Here is a 17,274-nt window from a genome sequence, read left to right as displayed (position 1 = left end):
TAATTCTTTAACAGTACAGTGTGGGCATTGTCAAGAAGAAGTTAGGATGAATTCATATCCATCCCAAAAAGTACAGACAATTCATTTTTGCAGCCCCTTCAAGACAAGATGTTCTTGTAAGTGAAACTACTGCAGCAGAACTCTGATGAGTTTGATGATCCTGAAAGTGAGATGTTTTTAGTGCTATCATTATCATTATTGAACGTAGCTGCAATGACAATTTAAATCTGTGTTCCAAACCTCCTAGATGCTCTTAAACATTAGACACCTTTGTGTCTTGAAGACCCAGAAATAAGCTTACTAGCTGATTATGCTATAAAGAAAAGCTCTGCTTAACAAGACAGATGCAACCTTATTTTACCTTAATGATATTGCCTTCAATGGAACACAAAAGGAGCAACTGATAGCAATGATTGAAACATGTATTTTAGAGACTTGCAAATGCAGCTGTCCACTACAAGGAACTCCAAGTGAAGAAGCAGGGAGGGGGAATAGAAGAAAAAGGAGCAGCGTTGAACAGTGACATTAGTGCAGGCTGGCTGGCTGAACATAACAAAGGAAATCCTAATGGCCACAAGTATACAATGAAATGTATGTCCTTGTGTGCTGCTACTAATTCTGTACCAAAATGAAAACCACAAAGAGTGGTTACTGAATATACCATCCAAGAACAAAGAGAACAACATGAGAAAGATGCCCTTGCTATTTGGTTAGACAACAACAAAAATAAAATTGAAACAAGAATGTTTAAAACCATTTCTTCTGCTTCTGATATATGGTTGCTCAGTGCTGCATTTCAACCACACTGAGCAAAAAAAGTAACAATCAACTTTTCCCAAGCTGTACTGTAGAGCCTGAAGACAAAAATCACTTTGCTATCACCAGCAGCCTGGCTAACTCAAGTGAAAAAGGAAGGCTGATGTCCCTGGTTCCCAGACACACTTAAAGTTCCTAAGAGGACCAAGTGTCTTGAGATTTGCACTGAGAACAAGAAGGACTTTGATCAAGAAACAGCACACGTTTTACTCTGCAAGGAACTTCACAGAGAGGTACTGGATTTACAAAACCCGTTGAGGGAAGTTTCAGAGGGACTTGATAGATTACAGGTTGATGACAATCTGTCACAGCCTCTGCGGAAATGTGGTTTGATCTCACTAACAACAAAGAATGAGAACCACCAAAGAACAAACTTTAAAAAGCATCCAAAGACCCTTGGAAGCTTCCCATTTCATAGCCACCAGGATCAATTCCAAACACGGACAGATGGGATAAAACCCAGGCTAGGACGTTGAGACTGGGGCAGGCACAGAACATGTTCTGGATAGCTCAACTCTTCTCAGATTAAAAACTGAAGATCCATATTTTTGCCCTAACTATGTAATTACAAAGTAGATTTGATTAAACACAATTAATTTTGTCACGCAGGTGGAAAATACAGATGTTAAACTAGGGCAGACAAGATGGGTGGGCTTAGAAATGCTGGGGTTTAGAACAGATGCATTGCTGTCCAGCCAACTCAGCATCACTTGTTTAGTTTATTCGTATTGCTTTGATTGAAACTGTAACTGTGTAGGTGCTAAAATCAAAGAATCTGGTAAAATGCAGTTAGATATAAAGCCTCACAGACCTGACTTCACAGACTACGGGGCCATGAGGATGTTCTTCTTTTTTAATTACACAACCACACGCTTTACATTTCAGATAATGTGTCTTCCTGTGTTTACAGAATGAATATACCCATAAAATAAATCACATGATGTGCATGCACTGTTACGGTGGATAAAGTGCTACATTTAAGTGCTTTCTCAGAGGTTTTTGCAGAAATAATGAAAAAAGTCATGCCGGGGAGAAAAATTCAACTCCATTACGTTGGCTGCTGTTTCCACACACAGATCTTCTCTCCACACCCAATAGAGAACCACATACCTCAGCTGAAACAATTGTGAGCATATGTGAGCTATGCCAATATCCTGTGGAAAGGAACAAAAGGCTTGAACTTACTTTTAACTGAGAGAAACGCAAAACGAAGAAAGTTTGTGCTGTCGAATTTCAAGTCAGATTGGGGATTACTGCATTTCCCTCTTTGGGAAGTTGTATGATTACTAATCTCATAATTAAAAGAGTAAAAGTTAATGAGGAAACATGTTAACGTCAGATGATTTACGTGCCTATTAATATTACAAGTGTATTGGGAAAAAAAGGGGGGAGGGGGAAGGAAAAACCCATTGTGTAATCCAGTTCTGATGAAATGCTGGACAATTTTGAGACTGATAAAGTGAGTCACTGCCAACTGACTCAGCATGACAACAGGAGTTCATTGTTGCCTTTGGACCAAAGGAAGCAAGCAGGCAGTTGGTTCGAACTGGATTTATTCTTTCAAGTAAAATATGATATTTCCACCATCTTCTTGTTCTCCTTTCACATCTTCCATCCGAGCCTCTGGTGTCTCCAGTACATACTGCATTTATTAAGCCCTGCACTATTCAGCTAGCATCGGATACAACAGGCATTAAGCCCTAAGATGCAGTGTGTTACAAAATTAACTTAAAAGGCTGGAATACAGCTCCACTTTTAAGTCCCAGCATATTTATATTTCACATATGGTTTTCGCTAGGCTATTCACAGGGGGGACTATAAAGCATCTCAACATGTGAGGTACTCTTGTAAACTCCACTCTGTCCTCAGTTGCACTTACTGTCCTCAGGCCTGGGGGATGTTGTACTGCAAGTATTAATACATATATACGTGCTGCTTGCTACATCCACATCTCCCCCTCCCTGCTTGTAGGTTTGGCAGCAGCAGGACGGCTGATTTCAGCTCAAACACTGGAATTCCTGTTTGTCTCCAAGGCTTTCCAAAGACTGCCTTCTGCCAGTCACTGCAGCTTTCCCCAGCACTCTCTCAAATTAACAAAACAAAGGAAAGCTCAGCAGCTCCCATGCGACTTGGGACCCTTCAGAGTCTGGGCAACAGAACTGAACAAAATATATTGTCCCCATCCTTGAGATGTCTCAGGACTGGAGATATAGGAGAAGGGTGGTGGTGTGTGCGTGTGATATTGTCATTAGGTGGATTTATATTGTTAATATCCAGGACTACCCAAAAGGAAGGGTCACTTGTTGCGTACGAAATCTGGGTTTGTGGCTCTTTTCCTTCAACACACTTGAATCTCAGTCTCACCATTCTTTATCTTCTGCTTTTCTCATTACAGCTGCTTCTCCTGAAGTCTGTCAGAAATCTGGAAATCCCTTTTTTTTTTTTTCCAACAGGGATTATTAGAATCTTAAAAGTTTACTGATTTCACTGCAGCTTATGAAAGAATCCTGGAAATAAAATTAAATTCTTTTGAGAAGAAACAAGCGATAAGAAAGGTCCATACTTGTTCAAGCAGCTAAAGCATCCCCAGCCATTACAGCTTTTTAAAACATGGATCTTGCCAAAAGGAACTATGCCACATCAAAACTCATCATGCCAGGAGAAAGGAACTCCTCACAACTGAAGGACAGGACTGCGAATCAACAAATCTGGATTATATTCGTGAAAACTTGGCAGGTGACTTTGACTGAGTCAGTCAACATCTCTAAGTCTGAGTTTATCCATCAGTGCAAGAGGCTACTACTGCTTCCCATTTCAGGAGGGTGTTTTAAAGCTTAATTAATTGATGTTCATAAAGAACTCAGATTCCCAGCTGAGAAGCATCAGAAAAGACCGAAGTATTATTAATCTCACGTGCCAAAAAAATCATCCCTGCTCTTGCATGAAAACCCTCTGAAATAGCTGTAATTTCTATGGTAGCGGGATCCCCAGTTCAGTTTGCAAATGAGAGTTATTGAGGTAAAATAAATGTCTGGCCACCAGAGTAAACAAAGACATCATTTTACAAGTCCAGTCTAAATTGTAGAGATAATCAATATGAGAATAGCAGTGCCCACAATGAAACCTGTATTAATTATGAAGAGAGTTTATGAAAGAAATTAATCATTATTATGGAGTTCGCTGCAGGAATTTAATAGCATGAGCCAATTCTACATGACTCTTATGATGCTTGAGGTCAAATATGCTGAGTTTGAAATAAACTTTAATCTACTCTGTACTAACTTTGTATAAAAAAAGAAAGCTTCTCATAAGTTCCACAGTACTGCCCAAAATAACAAATCTGCTCTACCCTAGAAGTGCGTGTGGTCTGATATGCCATCCTGAAAATAGATTCTAATGCCTCTCTTCCCTCTCCCCTTTTTCTTTTTTGTTTAGATTGGTGCTATAGGAAAATTATATACACTGGTTACAAGAGACAATTTGATATAGGAGATAACCAATGTATTTTTAAGCTTACTTTGTTGCTGGTTTTGGGGGTGAGGTTTTTTTCCCCTTAAATAACCACCCTTCCAAAATAAACATAGCAATGTTTATGGAAATAAAGAAACAAATTATAACAATTTTAGGTAGCATACCGCAGTCAAATAAATACCATTTTCTAATAAAACAAACTTGGAGAAACCCTAATAGAACTTAACCCATACTAGCCAAAACAGAAACTCTAAGAGGCTTTCTGTTCCAAAAATCAGAGCTGTTCTTTACAGCCACAGATTCATATCCATTGGTCAACACCAGTATTAATCAATTAGTCCTTTTTGTAAGAATATACATTCTCTGGGAAGAGGCTATGACCGGAAAAGGACCTGGGGGTGCTGACTGATGGAGCTGAACATGAGCCAGCTTGTGCCCAGGCAGCCGAGAAGCCAACAGCATCCTGTCCTGTATCAGCAATAGCATAGCCAGCAGGGCCAGAGCAGTGATTGTCCCCCTGCGCTGGGCACTGGCGAGGCCACACCTCAAATCCTGTGTTCAGTTCTGGGCCCTTCACTACAAGAGAGGCATTGAGGTGCTGGAGCGGGGCCAGAGAAGGGCAACGGAGCTGGTGAAGGGTCTGGAGCACAAGTGAGATGGGGAACGGCTGCGGGACCTGGGGGGTTTAGGCTGGAGAAGAGAAGGCTCAGGGGGGACCTGATCACTCTCTACAGCTGCCTGACAGGAGGATGGAGTGAGGTGGGGTCGGTCTCTGCTCCCAAGTAACAAGTGATAGGGTAAGAGTTAACAGCCTCAAGCTGCACCAGGGCAGGTTTAGATGGAGCTGAGGAACAATTCCTTCCCCAAAGGGTGCTCAGGCATTGGAACAGGCTGCCCAGGGCAGAGCTGGAGTCACCGTCCTAGAAGTGTTCAAAACCTGTGTAGATGACACCCTTAGCAACATGGTTTAGTTGTGGCCCTGGCAGTCCTGTGTTAATGGTTGAGTTTAATGATCTTAAAGGTCTTTTCCAACCAAATTGATTCTATGATTCTATGAAGTACTGAAAATGCTCAGAGTTGGCTTTAACTCCATCTCCAAGTGGAGATGGAATCATGTCAAGCCCAGGTTGTCTTCAAAGGGAGAAGAGCTAGACTTTTGAAAAACCTATTCTTTGTACTTATTTGCTTTTGTGAAATATTCTGTAGAACAAATAAAAGTGGGAAGACATACGTAATAAGCCCATGATACCTCTGAGGTTCACACATGGCAAGAACTCCATGGGTCAGAAGTGAATAGATAATTCTTGGCAGAGGGGAGGAGTGTGTCTTGTTTGAGGTGCTTCCGAATGTGTGTGTGTTTGTGAGCGGAAGGAAGGAAAGAAGCCATTGGGATGCAGCCAAGTCTAAAAGTTTGGCTACCCCTACAAGTGCACAGAGAGGTGCAGCAGAAAGCCTATTTTCTTACTTTTGCAAAATATGGAATTAGCTATGTTGGAGACTACTACTAATGTATGTGGAACTTCCAATGCTGTCATTAACAATTAGGTGTGCAAAAAGGGAGAATGAACTCTTAAAGTTTTACAAGAACAAACGCTTTCCAATTAAAATAGTCCAAAAGAGCTCAGTGTGAATATTTCTCTGAGCTTCCTTTGTTGATGCCGTAGGATTTCTTTGTAGTTGTACAATTCTGCTTGCTAAAATCCTCTTGGCAACTACAGACTTCCTTACTTCTGATCTCATCACACACAGATGGCTCAGGCTTGTAAAATATTATTAAGGGGATGTGTTGGAGTGGCCTGAACATGGGTCACCCCGGCAGTGTAATCTGACTCTAACAGTTTCTCTGGACTTGTATAACCTTGAGTTCTTCTGCCGTCGTTTCCCAAACTGCAAAATGGGAAGAAGAGAGCCCACTTCCTCGCGAAGGGATGCGAACGAGCGAGTTAATGTACGTACAGCTCTAAAAGGAAAAGTGTTACTTCTATTTGGGGAGAGTAAGAGAGGGTCATGTGGGCTTTGGTTTTATTCTCTTCTCTGAAACAAACACCGACACAGATATAAATAGTGCCTGCAGAAAAGCAAGGGCTGAACTTCTGCTTGGCGTTTTTAAACAATTTGTAGGCTTTTGCATGTAAAGTCTGTTTAGAAGATATTTGAATAGTTTAATAATTAAACCAAAAAATTTTTAGTTCTAAAAGTACTAACATTTACCAGAGTAGATTTTTTTTCAGTGGTGTCATAAATTCAGAGTATTTATCCACCAGTTCTGGTTTTCATAACAAGGCTGTGGTTTTTATTTTGATCACTGGTTAATTTATTGCTGTGGCACATCATTTTGCTTTTCTTTTTGGAGGTTCTGAGGAAAAGTAATTCTTTGCAGACACTGTTCAGATGGTATTTTTCAATTAAAAACACTTAAAGCAGAAAGGAACGGTTGTTTGGTGGGGGACTGAAGATCAGAGTTCAATGCTTGGCTCTACAATAGACTCCCTGGGGAAATTTTCAAAGGCACAAATGGCAGGTTGGCACATCACTCCCATGCTTGCTTTAGTAGGAGTTAGTTGCCTCTGAAAACCTCTCTTTTCCTTTCCCTGGATTATCCCCATCAAGTCACTAAATCTTTCTGTGGCTTCGGCTGCAACCACTACAAGTGGGAATTCTAGTACTTTGTTCCCTCACCTTTCACCTGGCTGCCTGTTTAAATATAAGCTTCTTGACAGAGTGCCTCTGTTTTCCAGTATGTACGATCCCCCGCACCAGTGGATGTGGGCACCGATCTCATCTGGGACGCCTGGTTTCTGTTAGAATACATACATGCAAATAACGTTAATATTAATTGGGGATCTGGAGAGTATTCCCAAAGCCCAGGTAATTGTGCTTTCCAGGAGCAGTACTGCATGGTAAAACCCACCAGATTACCAGCCCATCCACCAAACACCCTGACAGCAAGATAGGGTAAGTGTCGCTGTGTGGCACCAAGAAGATGACCCATTCAAAGTCAGGTTACTAACCCTTTTCAGCTCAGTCTCTGCTTTGTGGTTACTTCACTTTAGGCCAACCTGTTCTATTTAAGTCTACATTCTTTGATTGAAATGTTACGTTTTACTGGAACAAAAGCAAAGCCTAAACAAATACCCATGAGGTCTTACAGAAAAGAAATCATGAACCTGAGGATGCATCTGCACCATGAGAGTACAAGTACTCAGTCACTGTGGTAACAAAATCAGTTCTCTCTTATCTTTCAAGCCAGGACTAGGAAAGACAAGTTTCATGTTCAAACCACAAATGTAAAACTCGCAAAGGTGTGACATGTGGAACCACTTAAAGGACAAGAATGACAGTACAGTGAATAAATGTGCGTGACAAGTAAAACCAAGGACATATTGATCAAAAAGTGGAGTGCCCCACGGAACTGTGCTCAAATGAAATTGGTATTTATTTTTTCTACTGTGCCGAACTTAAATGTGGTGTGACCATGAGTAAAGATAAAACCCAGCTCATATTCCAGATACACTCATAAATTACTTACTATCCTACCAGGAATTACCAAGTTTGCCAAATGCGATAAGGAGCAGGCTCATTATATTCCAGAACACCACCATTGAGCAATGATGTCTTTGAGATACCCGTTAGTAGTTAAACTCAGCTTGTTACTTTTGTCCTATTGCATAAATTGTTCTCTTTGCCATTCAGCTTTATCAACAATCTCTTTATGGCTATAAGCAAGATCCTAAGTTTTGTGGGTGATTTTTTTTCCTCAAGTTAATTCAGCTACAGCCAGCAGGATTAGAGTAGGAATTATATAGGAATTATATTCCTAAAACTAACACATATCTTTACGTGCCAGGCACATCCTCCATTTCTTTCTGCATCATCCAGTTTGTGTCATCTCTGCAATCAGCCCAGTATGCAAGGCAAGGCAGAATTCCTACCATAGATGTAAATAATTCAAGCAAGTTTGTAACTCCTCGGGGAGATTTACTCACAGGTCACCTGTTCAGAGAGTTTAAAGAAATATCAGAAGAGTTCCAGGATTATTACAGAGCAGCGATGGGAAAGGTTATAACAAAACATGAGTATTACTACAGCATAGAACTGAAACTGGCTTTGATTTTGGATACATTAACAAACTTCAAAGGGATTGGTCTAAATCTGCCAGTGAAGGAATGTTGTTTGATTGCATCACGTACTGGGATTCTGCTGCAGTGGGATCCAGAAAGATTGACACAGCTCTGATAACAGGTAAGTAAACTGTAGGATTGCCAAATGAAGAGGTAAAAAAAAGAAAAAAGAAATCCCAACAAAACCAGAAGAGCTGATAAAGCAAATTACACTGACAGAATCTGCAGTGTCACACAAACAAAAGAAACCCAAACAAACCCCATTCCTATTACTGATGGGATGCCCCACGTCCCACGTGGCATCACTGCAATTGGATTCTGCAGAGACTGACAAAGGCACAAGCACACAGGTCTGCAGCAGCCCCTGCAGTGTACCAAATGAGAAACCCTGACCTCCTGGCCACCTGCCTCCATTTCTATTCTACTGATACACTCTATCAGCCTTAAGATAGGTTCACAGTCATGGGTGACAAAAAACCCAACCTTTTCAGCTTGCAACAATCCTTGTATTTTCCTCCCAAAGGCAAAGCATGCTAAGGGCATTCTTTATATGTCCAGAGGCCAACAGACTGTCACTTTCTTTACACAGCGTACCACAGATATCTAGGACATGGAAAGGATTATTTAAAACTCTAAAGGAGACATTTATACCCAGTACATTTCCAAAATAAGGATGGCAAGTTGCTGAAATAACTTATTTAAAACTTTTTCTCAAGTACAGAGTGATAGAATTGGAGTAAAATCATCTAGAAGGGGTTGGAAACACTTTCTCATGAAGTCTTAAACATCACTTCTAGTGACATTAACTTGAGCTACACATCCCAATGGAGAGCAAGTGTCAGCAAAGTAAATGCATTAGTTAAAGCTTAATAGTAGTTTGGTGTTCAATATCCTGAAATATTTAATATGTTTTTTCCCAAAGTAAACTGTTATTCAGTTTTAATGAAGACATTAACCTGCTTGATTTGTAAGCTCCTGTGGGAAGTCAGTCTAAAACACTGTCACAAGAGGTAGGCAGAAGCAACAAGAGCTGTGACAGGAAATCAAGCACATTTTAAATGTTAAAAAAGCAGCCAGAAAATGAGTCTCAATATGCTCTTGTTTTCTTTTAGTTTTGTTTATTTTTGGGTAATATGATTTCTGCCCTTTAAAAGATGCCAATTAAGGTTGGTTCTAACATAGTCCGCAGGTAACTGTGGGCACTGAAATCTACGTGAGTTTGCACCAACTATTTTGTAAACAAGGAGTGCCAGAATCCAGACTCAAAAGAAAATAAAAGTTTGCGTCAGATTCTGGCCTTCGAGAGACTTTTTTGGTTTCCAGCGTTGCAGGATGACAGCTTTAAACTGGAATCCACTGTTACACTTTTAGTCACAGTTTGAATTTTCCGGACTGGCTTTGGATGCAGTCTTTATTGCATGGGAATAGGCGGGCTTGCGAGTTTTCAGCTTGAAATGCTAGTGACAGAACAAGATGAGCAAAAATGGTGAGACCCCAAGCAGTTAAGGTGGGAGTGTGCTCTTCCTGCAATGCATATTGGTGGTTTGACAAGGGAGACAAGCTGGCTGCTTTGTTTCGCAGTAGCTGTGTTTAGTTCGTGCTGTCAAGCGTGGATTCTGACACTTACCAGTATTAATATTGCTATTTCTATTGATATAATTAGCACTTCTATAAATAATAGCTAAAGCTGCCATAGCTAAGTATATTACTGCAGTCAGCACCATCAGGCCCCTTTTCACTACACACCCTCCTGGAAATCCAAGCTGATTGATCGCCACAAGAAGAAAGCCACTGAGCAACGCTGTTGATTCTAGCGGCCCGGCTGAGAGCAGCTACCACCACGGAGAAGACTCTCCTAAACAACCAGTTTGTATGTGTGAGACTAAAGTTTCTCACCAGTCTTGCACCTGCCAATGTTTGAATGCTATAAATAGGGACTCTTCTTTTCAGCCACACGATAAAAACAACCTCGCGTTGAGTTCAGCGAGTGTTATTCATACACTACAATGGGGGAGAAGTCCTACGAACATTTTGGAGAGAAACTGGACGTAACCTTTAAGTTCTAACTTAACAGCACAAAGATTTTCTTAATTTACTTCACAGCTATGAAACAGAAAATTGCTTAACAAAACAGATATTGCTGCTTCTACATAAGAATAGCAGCACCTGCTATTTCAATCCCTAATCCCATTCTGTCACACTTATAAATCCTGAAGAATGACAACTTTTCTAGTGGCGTGAACGCCAAACTTTAGGCTCTCCCGGTCTGTTTCAAACAGCTTTGCCCTTGTCTCACTATACCTAAAAGCCATCACTTCAACACAAGTTTTGAGGGTGCTCAGTACCTAACTTGAGGTAATTTTGCTTAACGACTGCACATCATAACTAGCATCAGTAGGAGAGGGTGATGTACAGAACTAGTAGTGCTGGTGGAAATAAAGCCTCAGGGTCTCCAAAGACGCATGCAAAAATATAAGAGGTTTTTGAACAGTGGGTGTTTTCTGCTTGCTTCATCTTTCATAAACTGATGTGGGTAAACACCACACAAAGATTTTCTCAAGGCCAATATTTACAGTGTCTGGAAATAGAAGGTGCTACGCAGAAGAAAATCAGCCTAGATTTCTGAGCAGAGTTTTGTCACCAAAATGCTTTAAAAGTTCTACGTCTTACGCTTTAGTCAAATGGACGTGCGAGAGGTTATTTGGGGAATTAAGTCATGTGTGTGTATAATTAGTGTTGGTGTGAGACATGCATGTTTTGAACCCTGTCAGTTCTTCCTGAAACACCACTTGCTAGCTGCAGTACTTGAAATATTAAAATGGTAAAGAGGATACTACAGTTCCAAAGCAGCTTTGAACTCCTGTTCTACTAATACAGCTCGCTCTGTATGAGGCCAAAGCACTCGCACAGCACTATGTCTTTCGGTAGTATCAATGCCAGAATCATTCCTGTATAATTCCACTGATGTCACTTCAGTTATTTCAAAGAGGAAATTCATGTCTAAGCCACATTCTGTTTTCTGATGCAAACCCAGAATAACTACACCAAAGTTTATAAAGCCACTGACACTGGCATTTATTGTCAAACCAGCCAGCCAATGGAATAATTGGCACCTACCATCTGAACTTATTACTTGAGATATTATATATAACCATAACAGCAGCATTTCAGAATTCTCCATGTACATACCTTTGCAAACATTTGTGATGACAGCACATGGTATTTTTCCCAGCATACAGATAGGAAACAAAGACTGAGCAACTTTCCCTAAAGTCAAATACGCTATTCATGGCAGAGCAGAGAGCGACATGAGACCCAAGTCTTAAGCCAGGAACCAAAACCAGTAAACAAGTAGTCAGTCTGCAGCATGCTTTCATGAAAATATAAGAAGCAGTAACTAGGTTGGATCCCATATTTGATGGCAAAAAATAAGGAAAGATGAAGGCATAATTATTTCTTTGAATAAGCAGTAAAGGAACCAGAGCTTCCCTCAGCATTTGATTACAAAGTATTGTATTTTTTTATTTCTGGAGGCACCTTTCATGAATACCTGGATAAAAATCAAGAGCAGAATCGGAGATCCACTGATACTGGTAAGTCCAAAATAATCTACACCCCTAAGTATTCTTTTGCTCTGCTCACCCTGCTCATGTCACAAAGTATCTAACTTCACAAAGCGATGCAGACCTTCCAAAATCACCTCTGGTTGTGAAAAACGAGTCAATGGCAACCATATTCCTTTGCTTCAGAAATGCCCAATGATGCATCTCAGTGTATACCCTCCTAAAAATTCAAACACTGAATTTTGCTCTATTTGAGTTGCTCTGATACCCAACATCAAGGTGCAGCCCAACTATGGTTACCAGGGCAAACAAACATACCTGAGATATGCACTATTGGGTTTATTTTGCTTGTCAATATCATAATGATTTTTTCACACTTTCTGCAATCTCTTTAGAGAGCTTCAACTGCTGGTAAGATTTCTTGGGCTACTCTGTATGCAATTCCAGGTGAATCCTGCTTACTTAACATTCATTTTGTACTGTAAAACAGGAGAAAAGTTTCTTTTTCCCCGTAGCATCTTTTCCATTAATATCTACAGTCACTCTGGAATCTTAATGAGCTGAACTTGGTAAGTTCTGTCCACACTTGGCTAGAGGACAGCCTTTTCCTTCACGATGCACATGGGAACAGCTCGCCAATCTAAAATTCCACCTCGCTTGAAGGGATTTACAGCCTCACATGACAAAACTGGACTGAACAATACTGAGGCCCTGTGAAAAATAAACAAAAAGAACACACTTATTTTCTAATGGAAAGATAGAAATAGGAGGTCGTGAGGGCCACCTGGCATCTGACCAAGGTTACCCAGCAAGGATCAAATCCTATTTGTCTTAGGCAGGCAGTCCTGCTGAAATCAAATAAACCCACAGCACAGATCAGTACATGAGAGCCATGGTTTAACCTCTGAGGCATGCTATAAATCCTGTGCCATAAAATAGGTGCTGTGGATTAATTTCTAATCCCAAATTATAACTCCTCATTGAAGAGCTGAAAACCCAGTTCCCCTCACAGAATTAAGTAACAAGCACAGAACCATGCTGGGATCTTGTAAGGCTTTTCCTTTAAAATGTAGTTTCCAGGACACTCAGTTAGTGCAGTGACAATTAAACCCACTGGTTGAGTTAACAGAACAAATCACATACTATGACACAGCATCTTTTTTTCACTCTTGCCTGCATAGCTAGTCACTGATTTACCCAATAAATTAATTCCACAAGTGGCTCTCCGAGGCATCAGTTTGAATTATCAAGTTTCTGCTGTATTTCCAAAACAATGCCAGGCATGCATGTGCGTAGGAGGGATGGGACAAAGAAGCCAATAGGTGCAGCTGTGGCCTGGGAGGCAGAAGGGCTGCTCAAACTCTGCCACTGACATTGGGAAGTCATTTCAGCAAGGTTTAATTCAGGGTCTTCCTAGCATATAATAGTTAAGCAATGAAGTCACTCACCAAACATTTGGAAGGCAAGGATATGCCCTCACCAACTTTATGACATCTGCTTTTCCCCTCAAAATCAGAAACACTGGGGTGTGTATGGGGGGGGTGGGGGGGTGGGGTGTGTGTGCACGCTGGTCTGTTTGCATTTCTTGCCTTTGTATCTTCCCCATGTGTAAAACAGGAAAAATCTCAACTTTCACAAAGCATCTCCATGCAAGTACAGGTGTAAATTCAGGGCACTGAAGGAGGTACCTGGTATCTTGTACATCTGGGATCTGAGCTGCTCTCCTCTGCAATCTGACTGCTAGTGATCCTGATTTTAAAGCAGGGGGCTTAGGATTCCATTCCTAACATTGCAACGTAGTAACAGCAACCATGAAATCCTTGGCCAGGACTTTTTGTGTATGTGCTAACAAAACAAACAAGCTATGTTTTAAGACTTATAAACCGTTTTATTTTGGAAGACACAAGGCTCCATATCTTTAACCACCGCCTAGTCACAGATTCGACATGCGATCAGAAAGTTTTCTTCTGCTAGAAATGAGGGTTTTTCCATAAAAAACCACCTACAGATTAAATGATGAGATTTAGAATAATGCTAAAATCCCCTGTAATGTTCTTCCTGCATTACAAATGGACTATTAAATCAGTGAAGTGCCAATCAAATGCTTTTGTACTTTGAAAGAAAGGTTTAAATAACAAAAGCAGTTTTTCAGGCCTCTCTCTCCCTCTGTAGTCAGTGTCACCTATGCACTAATTACAACATATTTACTCCCTTTTCTAGTAAGATCACAATTGAATAGATTTTTCAGAACATGATTTTGAAGCAAAGTTGCAATCAGTGCCGCGTGGATTCTGGCTCTTATTAATCCTGCTTGTCTCGGAAAAATATAGTGTTGTGCAGTAAACTTCAAGACCCATGACAGGATTCAATAATAACAGCTCTGGCTTCACTCTCCAGCTTTAAAACTCAACTCACTGCCCGACCTCGGGTGAACCATTAATTAACTAGGGCCAAATCCTCTGTGGACTAAACACAATGGAACAAGCCAGTTTGTACAAGCCAAAGATCTGGCCCCAAGTTTCCAGAAGTTTTGATTCGGGCTGGCCAAATACTGGGATTTTCGTGCCATGAATAAAATGTTCATCGTTGTGTTTCAGGGTAAGAAGTAAAAAGTTCTCACATCGTTTGTGGAATAAAAATTACGAGTAATTCCTTTAAAGAGGGAGAAAGAGGGGGGAAATTAATAATAATAACAAAGGTGGGCATCTCTCAGGAGAGGTTTTTAACCATGCATTCTGTAAGCAGGAAGTGGAACTGACAGAAGGCTTTGAGGCAGGTAGCCATGAAGCCTCACTTTAATTTTCTGGTCAGAAAAAAACATCTAAGTTGTTTTTCTTTTTTCCAGTAAAACTGGAATTTTCCTTCATAAAACTGCAACTTCTCAAATACCACATTTTCCACTGGGGTGGGAAGGATCCTCCCAGTCAGCTCTAATACTGTGCACTCATAGCATCTACCAAAGGCAGCTAAAACGGGTCTTGCCTCCGAGGTGGGGTGATTTTGGTGTCAGATCAGGAGGACATTATTTTTCTATCATAGATTTATTTTAGCCTTGAGTTTCCCTTTCTTGCTGTGAGAAACTATAGAATAGGATATTGTTTATTAAGATTTATGTGGGATTGTGAGAAACTATAGAATAGGATATTGTTTATTAAGATTTATGTGGGATTGTGAGAAACTATAGAATAGGATATTGTTTACTAAGATTTATGTGGGATTGTGAGAAACTATAGAATAGGATATTGTTTATTAAGACTTATACTAAACCCAATGTAAAGGTCAGATAACAATGAATGTGAAATCGCTTGAGCCAGCACAACGGACGCCTGCTTACCTCTCTAAGCGAGCACGACCGACGCCTGCTTATCTCTTAAGCAAGTATAACCGACTGGGTCAACCATAGGACAAGGGAGGAAGACTTCTATAAACACGAAAGTCAGGATGTATAAAAAGGAACAGTCTGATTTACTAGGTACGGTAGTTGGCGGAGCGCAGACTCCCCTGCCGTCCAGCGCTGTCTTTGCTCATATTCTACTTGCTACAATTAATAAAATTGTAATTGGAATTACGATCCATTGTGGTCTCAATTTATAACACTTGCAAAGCACCCAAGATTCACAGATGCCAAAAGATTGTGCATTTCTACAGCATTAACCCCGTAATCTCAAAGACACCTTTCCTATAGAAGGGCACATGGCAGGCACTCGGACCCAAGGTGTTCAGATTTCAGGACTGTAAATAATCACAGGTTTTGCAGAGATACTTTTTCCTCCTGCATAATTACCCTGATCCGAAAAACTTAAACTTCAGGCTTTGTACATTAGTTCTTTCTTACTATACAGAGCCCCTTCCTTCCTTGCAATTCCTCGTTTGCCGTTCAGCAGAGAGGACTTTAAGAGAGGGCATTTAACCTGGAAAATCAAGACTCACTCGGCTACCGAAAGCAGCAAACTCTGGATTCATAACTGGCAGCAAGCAGCCCGTTTTCTAGTTCTCTCGCTGCCACGACTGGCAAATCCCTTTTAACCCTGCGTTCCCGTGCATACATGGGAGAACGCTCCCCCGACAGGACTCAGGAGACCCGGGTACCAGACCCTGCCATCTTGGCACCGGGAGGACCACCGGCTCATTGCTTTTAAAGCCACTCTGGGACTCGCGATATGAGGTACCACGACAGCTCTCTTAGGTACAAACGCGAGGTGCCTGTTTTCTCCATGACCCCGAGGGGACGGCAGAGAACACCCGGTGTCGAGAAGCCCATCAAACTCCCACCCCTCCGCCCGCGAACGGACGGCGCTGTACCGACCCCTAAACTTTAGTTTTCGGGACGGGAAAAAGCTCGGCGGAGCCGCGGGAAGGGAAGAAGAGACGGGAAGAATGGAGGCGCTGATACAACGAGCTCTCCCCGCCCGGCACCTCAGAACGGCGCCTGGGACCCAATGGCTCCCGGTGCGCGCCCCCCCGTGCCGCCACCAGCACGCCTCCCGGTGAGCTCCCACCGGGCGCTCGTCCCGCCCCCCCGGTAGGCGGAGCCCGCCGCGTCCCCCCGCCCCTAACCCCCCGCTGACCCCGGAAACGCGGTACCTCTTTCATCTTCTCCCTTCCCCTTTTCGCCGCGGCTCGGCGCTTTCACAGGCAGCCGCCGCCGCCGCGCCGCCACCATCATTGGCCCCCCCCGCCCCGCGGGCCTGACGCCATTGGCTCACCGCCCCGCCACTCCCCGGCGAGCCGCGCCTCCCCGCCGCTCCCCGTGCCCGCCCCTTTCCTCATTTCCCATAGGCCAAGCCGCGCTCCGCGGCCCGCTAAGCCCTCCTTCTATTGGGCGGTGCTACTGTCGGTCAAACGCATGGCGTCTCTCATTGGTAGGAGTTTAGAACGATAGAGTCCGCCTTTGCCCGTCTGGAGCGCTGATTGGTTCTACGAACGCATCGCTGTCTGAGGCAGCCGCGTACCGATTGGTGGCCGGGGATAGTCCCCGCCCCCCAGTCAGCAAGTTCGGTTGCGCCCCCCTCCCCCCCGCCTTCTACGCATTTCTATTTCCCGCTTTATTTATTTATTTCCTCCGTAAACTTAAATGACCCCGGAGGGGCGGGGGCGGGGGCGGGGCCCGCTGCTCCCAGCCGACCAATGGGAAAGGAGAAGAGGGGCGGAGCCATCGACCGGCTGGGCCAACCGGAGCGCGGCAGACAGGCCGCGCTTGGCTCTCAGCCTGCCAATCGGAGCGGTGCCATCCGCCAACGGCCCCGGCGGTGACCGGTAACGGCCGCTCGGCCCGGCGGGAGACTGAGGGGGCAGGGAGCGGC

At 42.6% G+C, this 17,274-nt stretch overlaps 1 long non-coding RNA gene across 1 annotated transcript in view; it reads right to left on the bottom strand.

Annotated features, from left to right (window-relative positions):
- LOC308219377 overlaps positions 1-16,589 on the bottom strand; it is a 122,901-nt gene extending 106,312 nt beyond the window's left edge. The window contains exon 1 of the long non-coding RNA XR_013956490.1: positions 16,556-16,589. This is a non-coding gene — a long non-coding RNA (uncharacterized lncRNA). The remainder of the gene's footprint in view (positions 1-16,555) is intronic.
- Between the last annotated feature and the right edge of the window lie 685 nt (positions 16,590-17,274).

Source organism: Psittacula echo (genome assembly GCF_963264785.1).
Source record: "Psittacula echo genome assembly, chromosome: 3".
In the NCBI taxonomy this organism is placed as follows: Eukaryota; Metazoa; Chordata; class Aves; order Psittaciformes; family Psittacidae; genus Psittacula; species Psittacula echo.
Note: the sequence above shows the minus strand (reverse complement) of the source record. Positions and strands in the feature narration are given on the sequence as shown.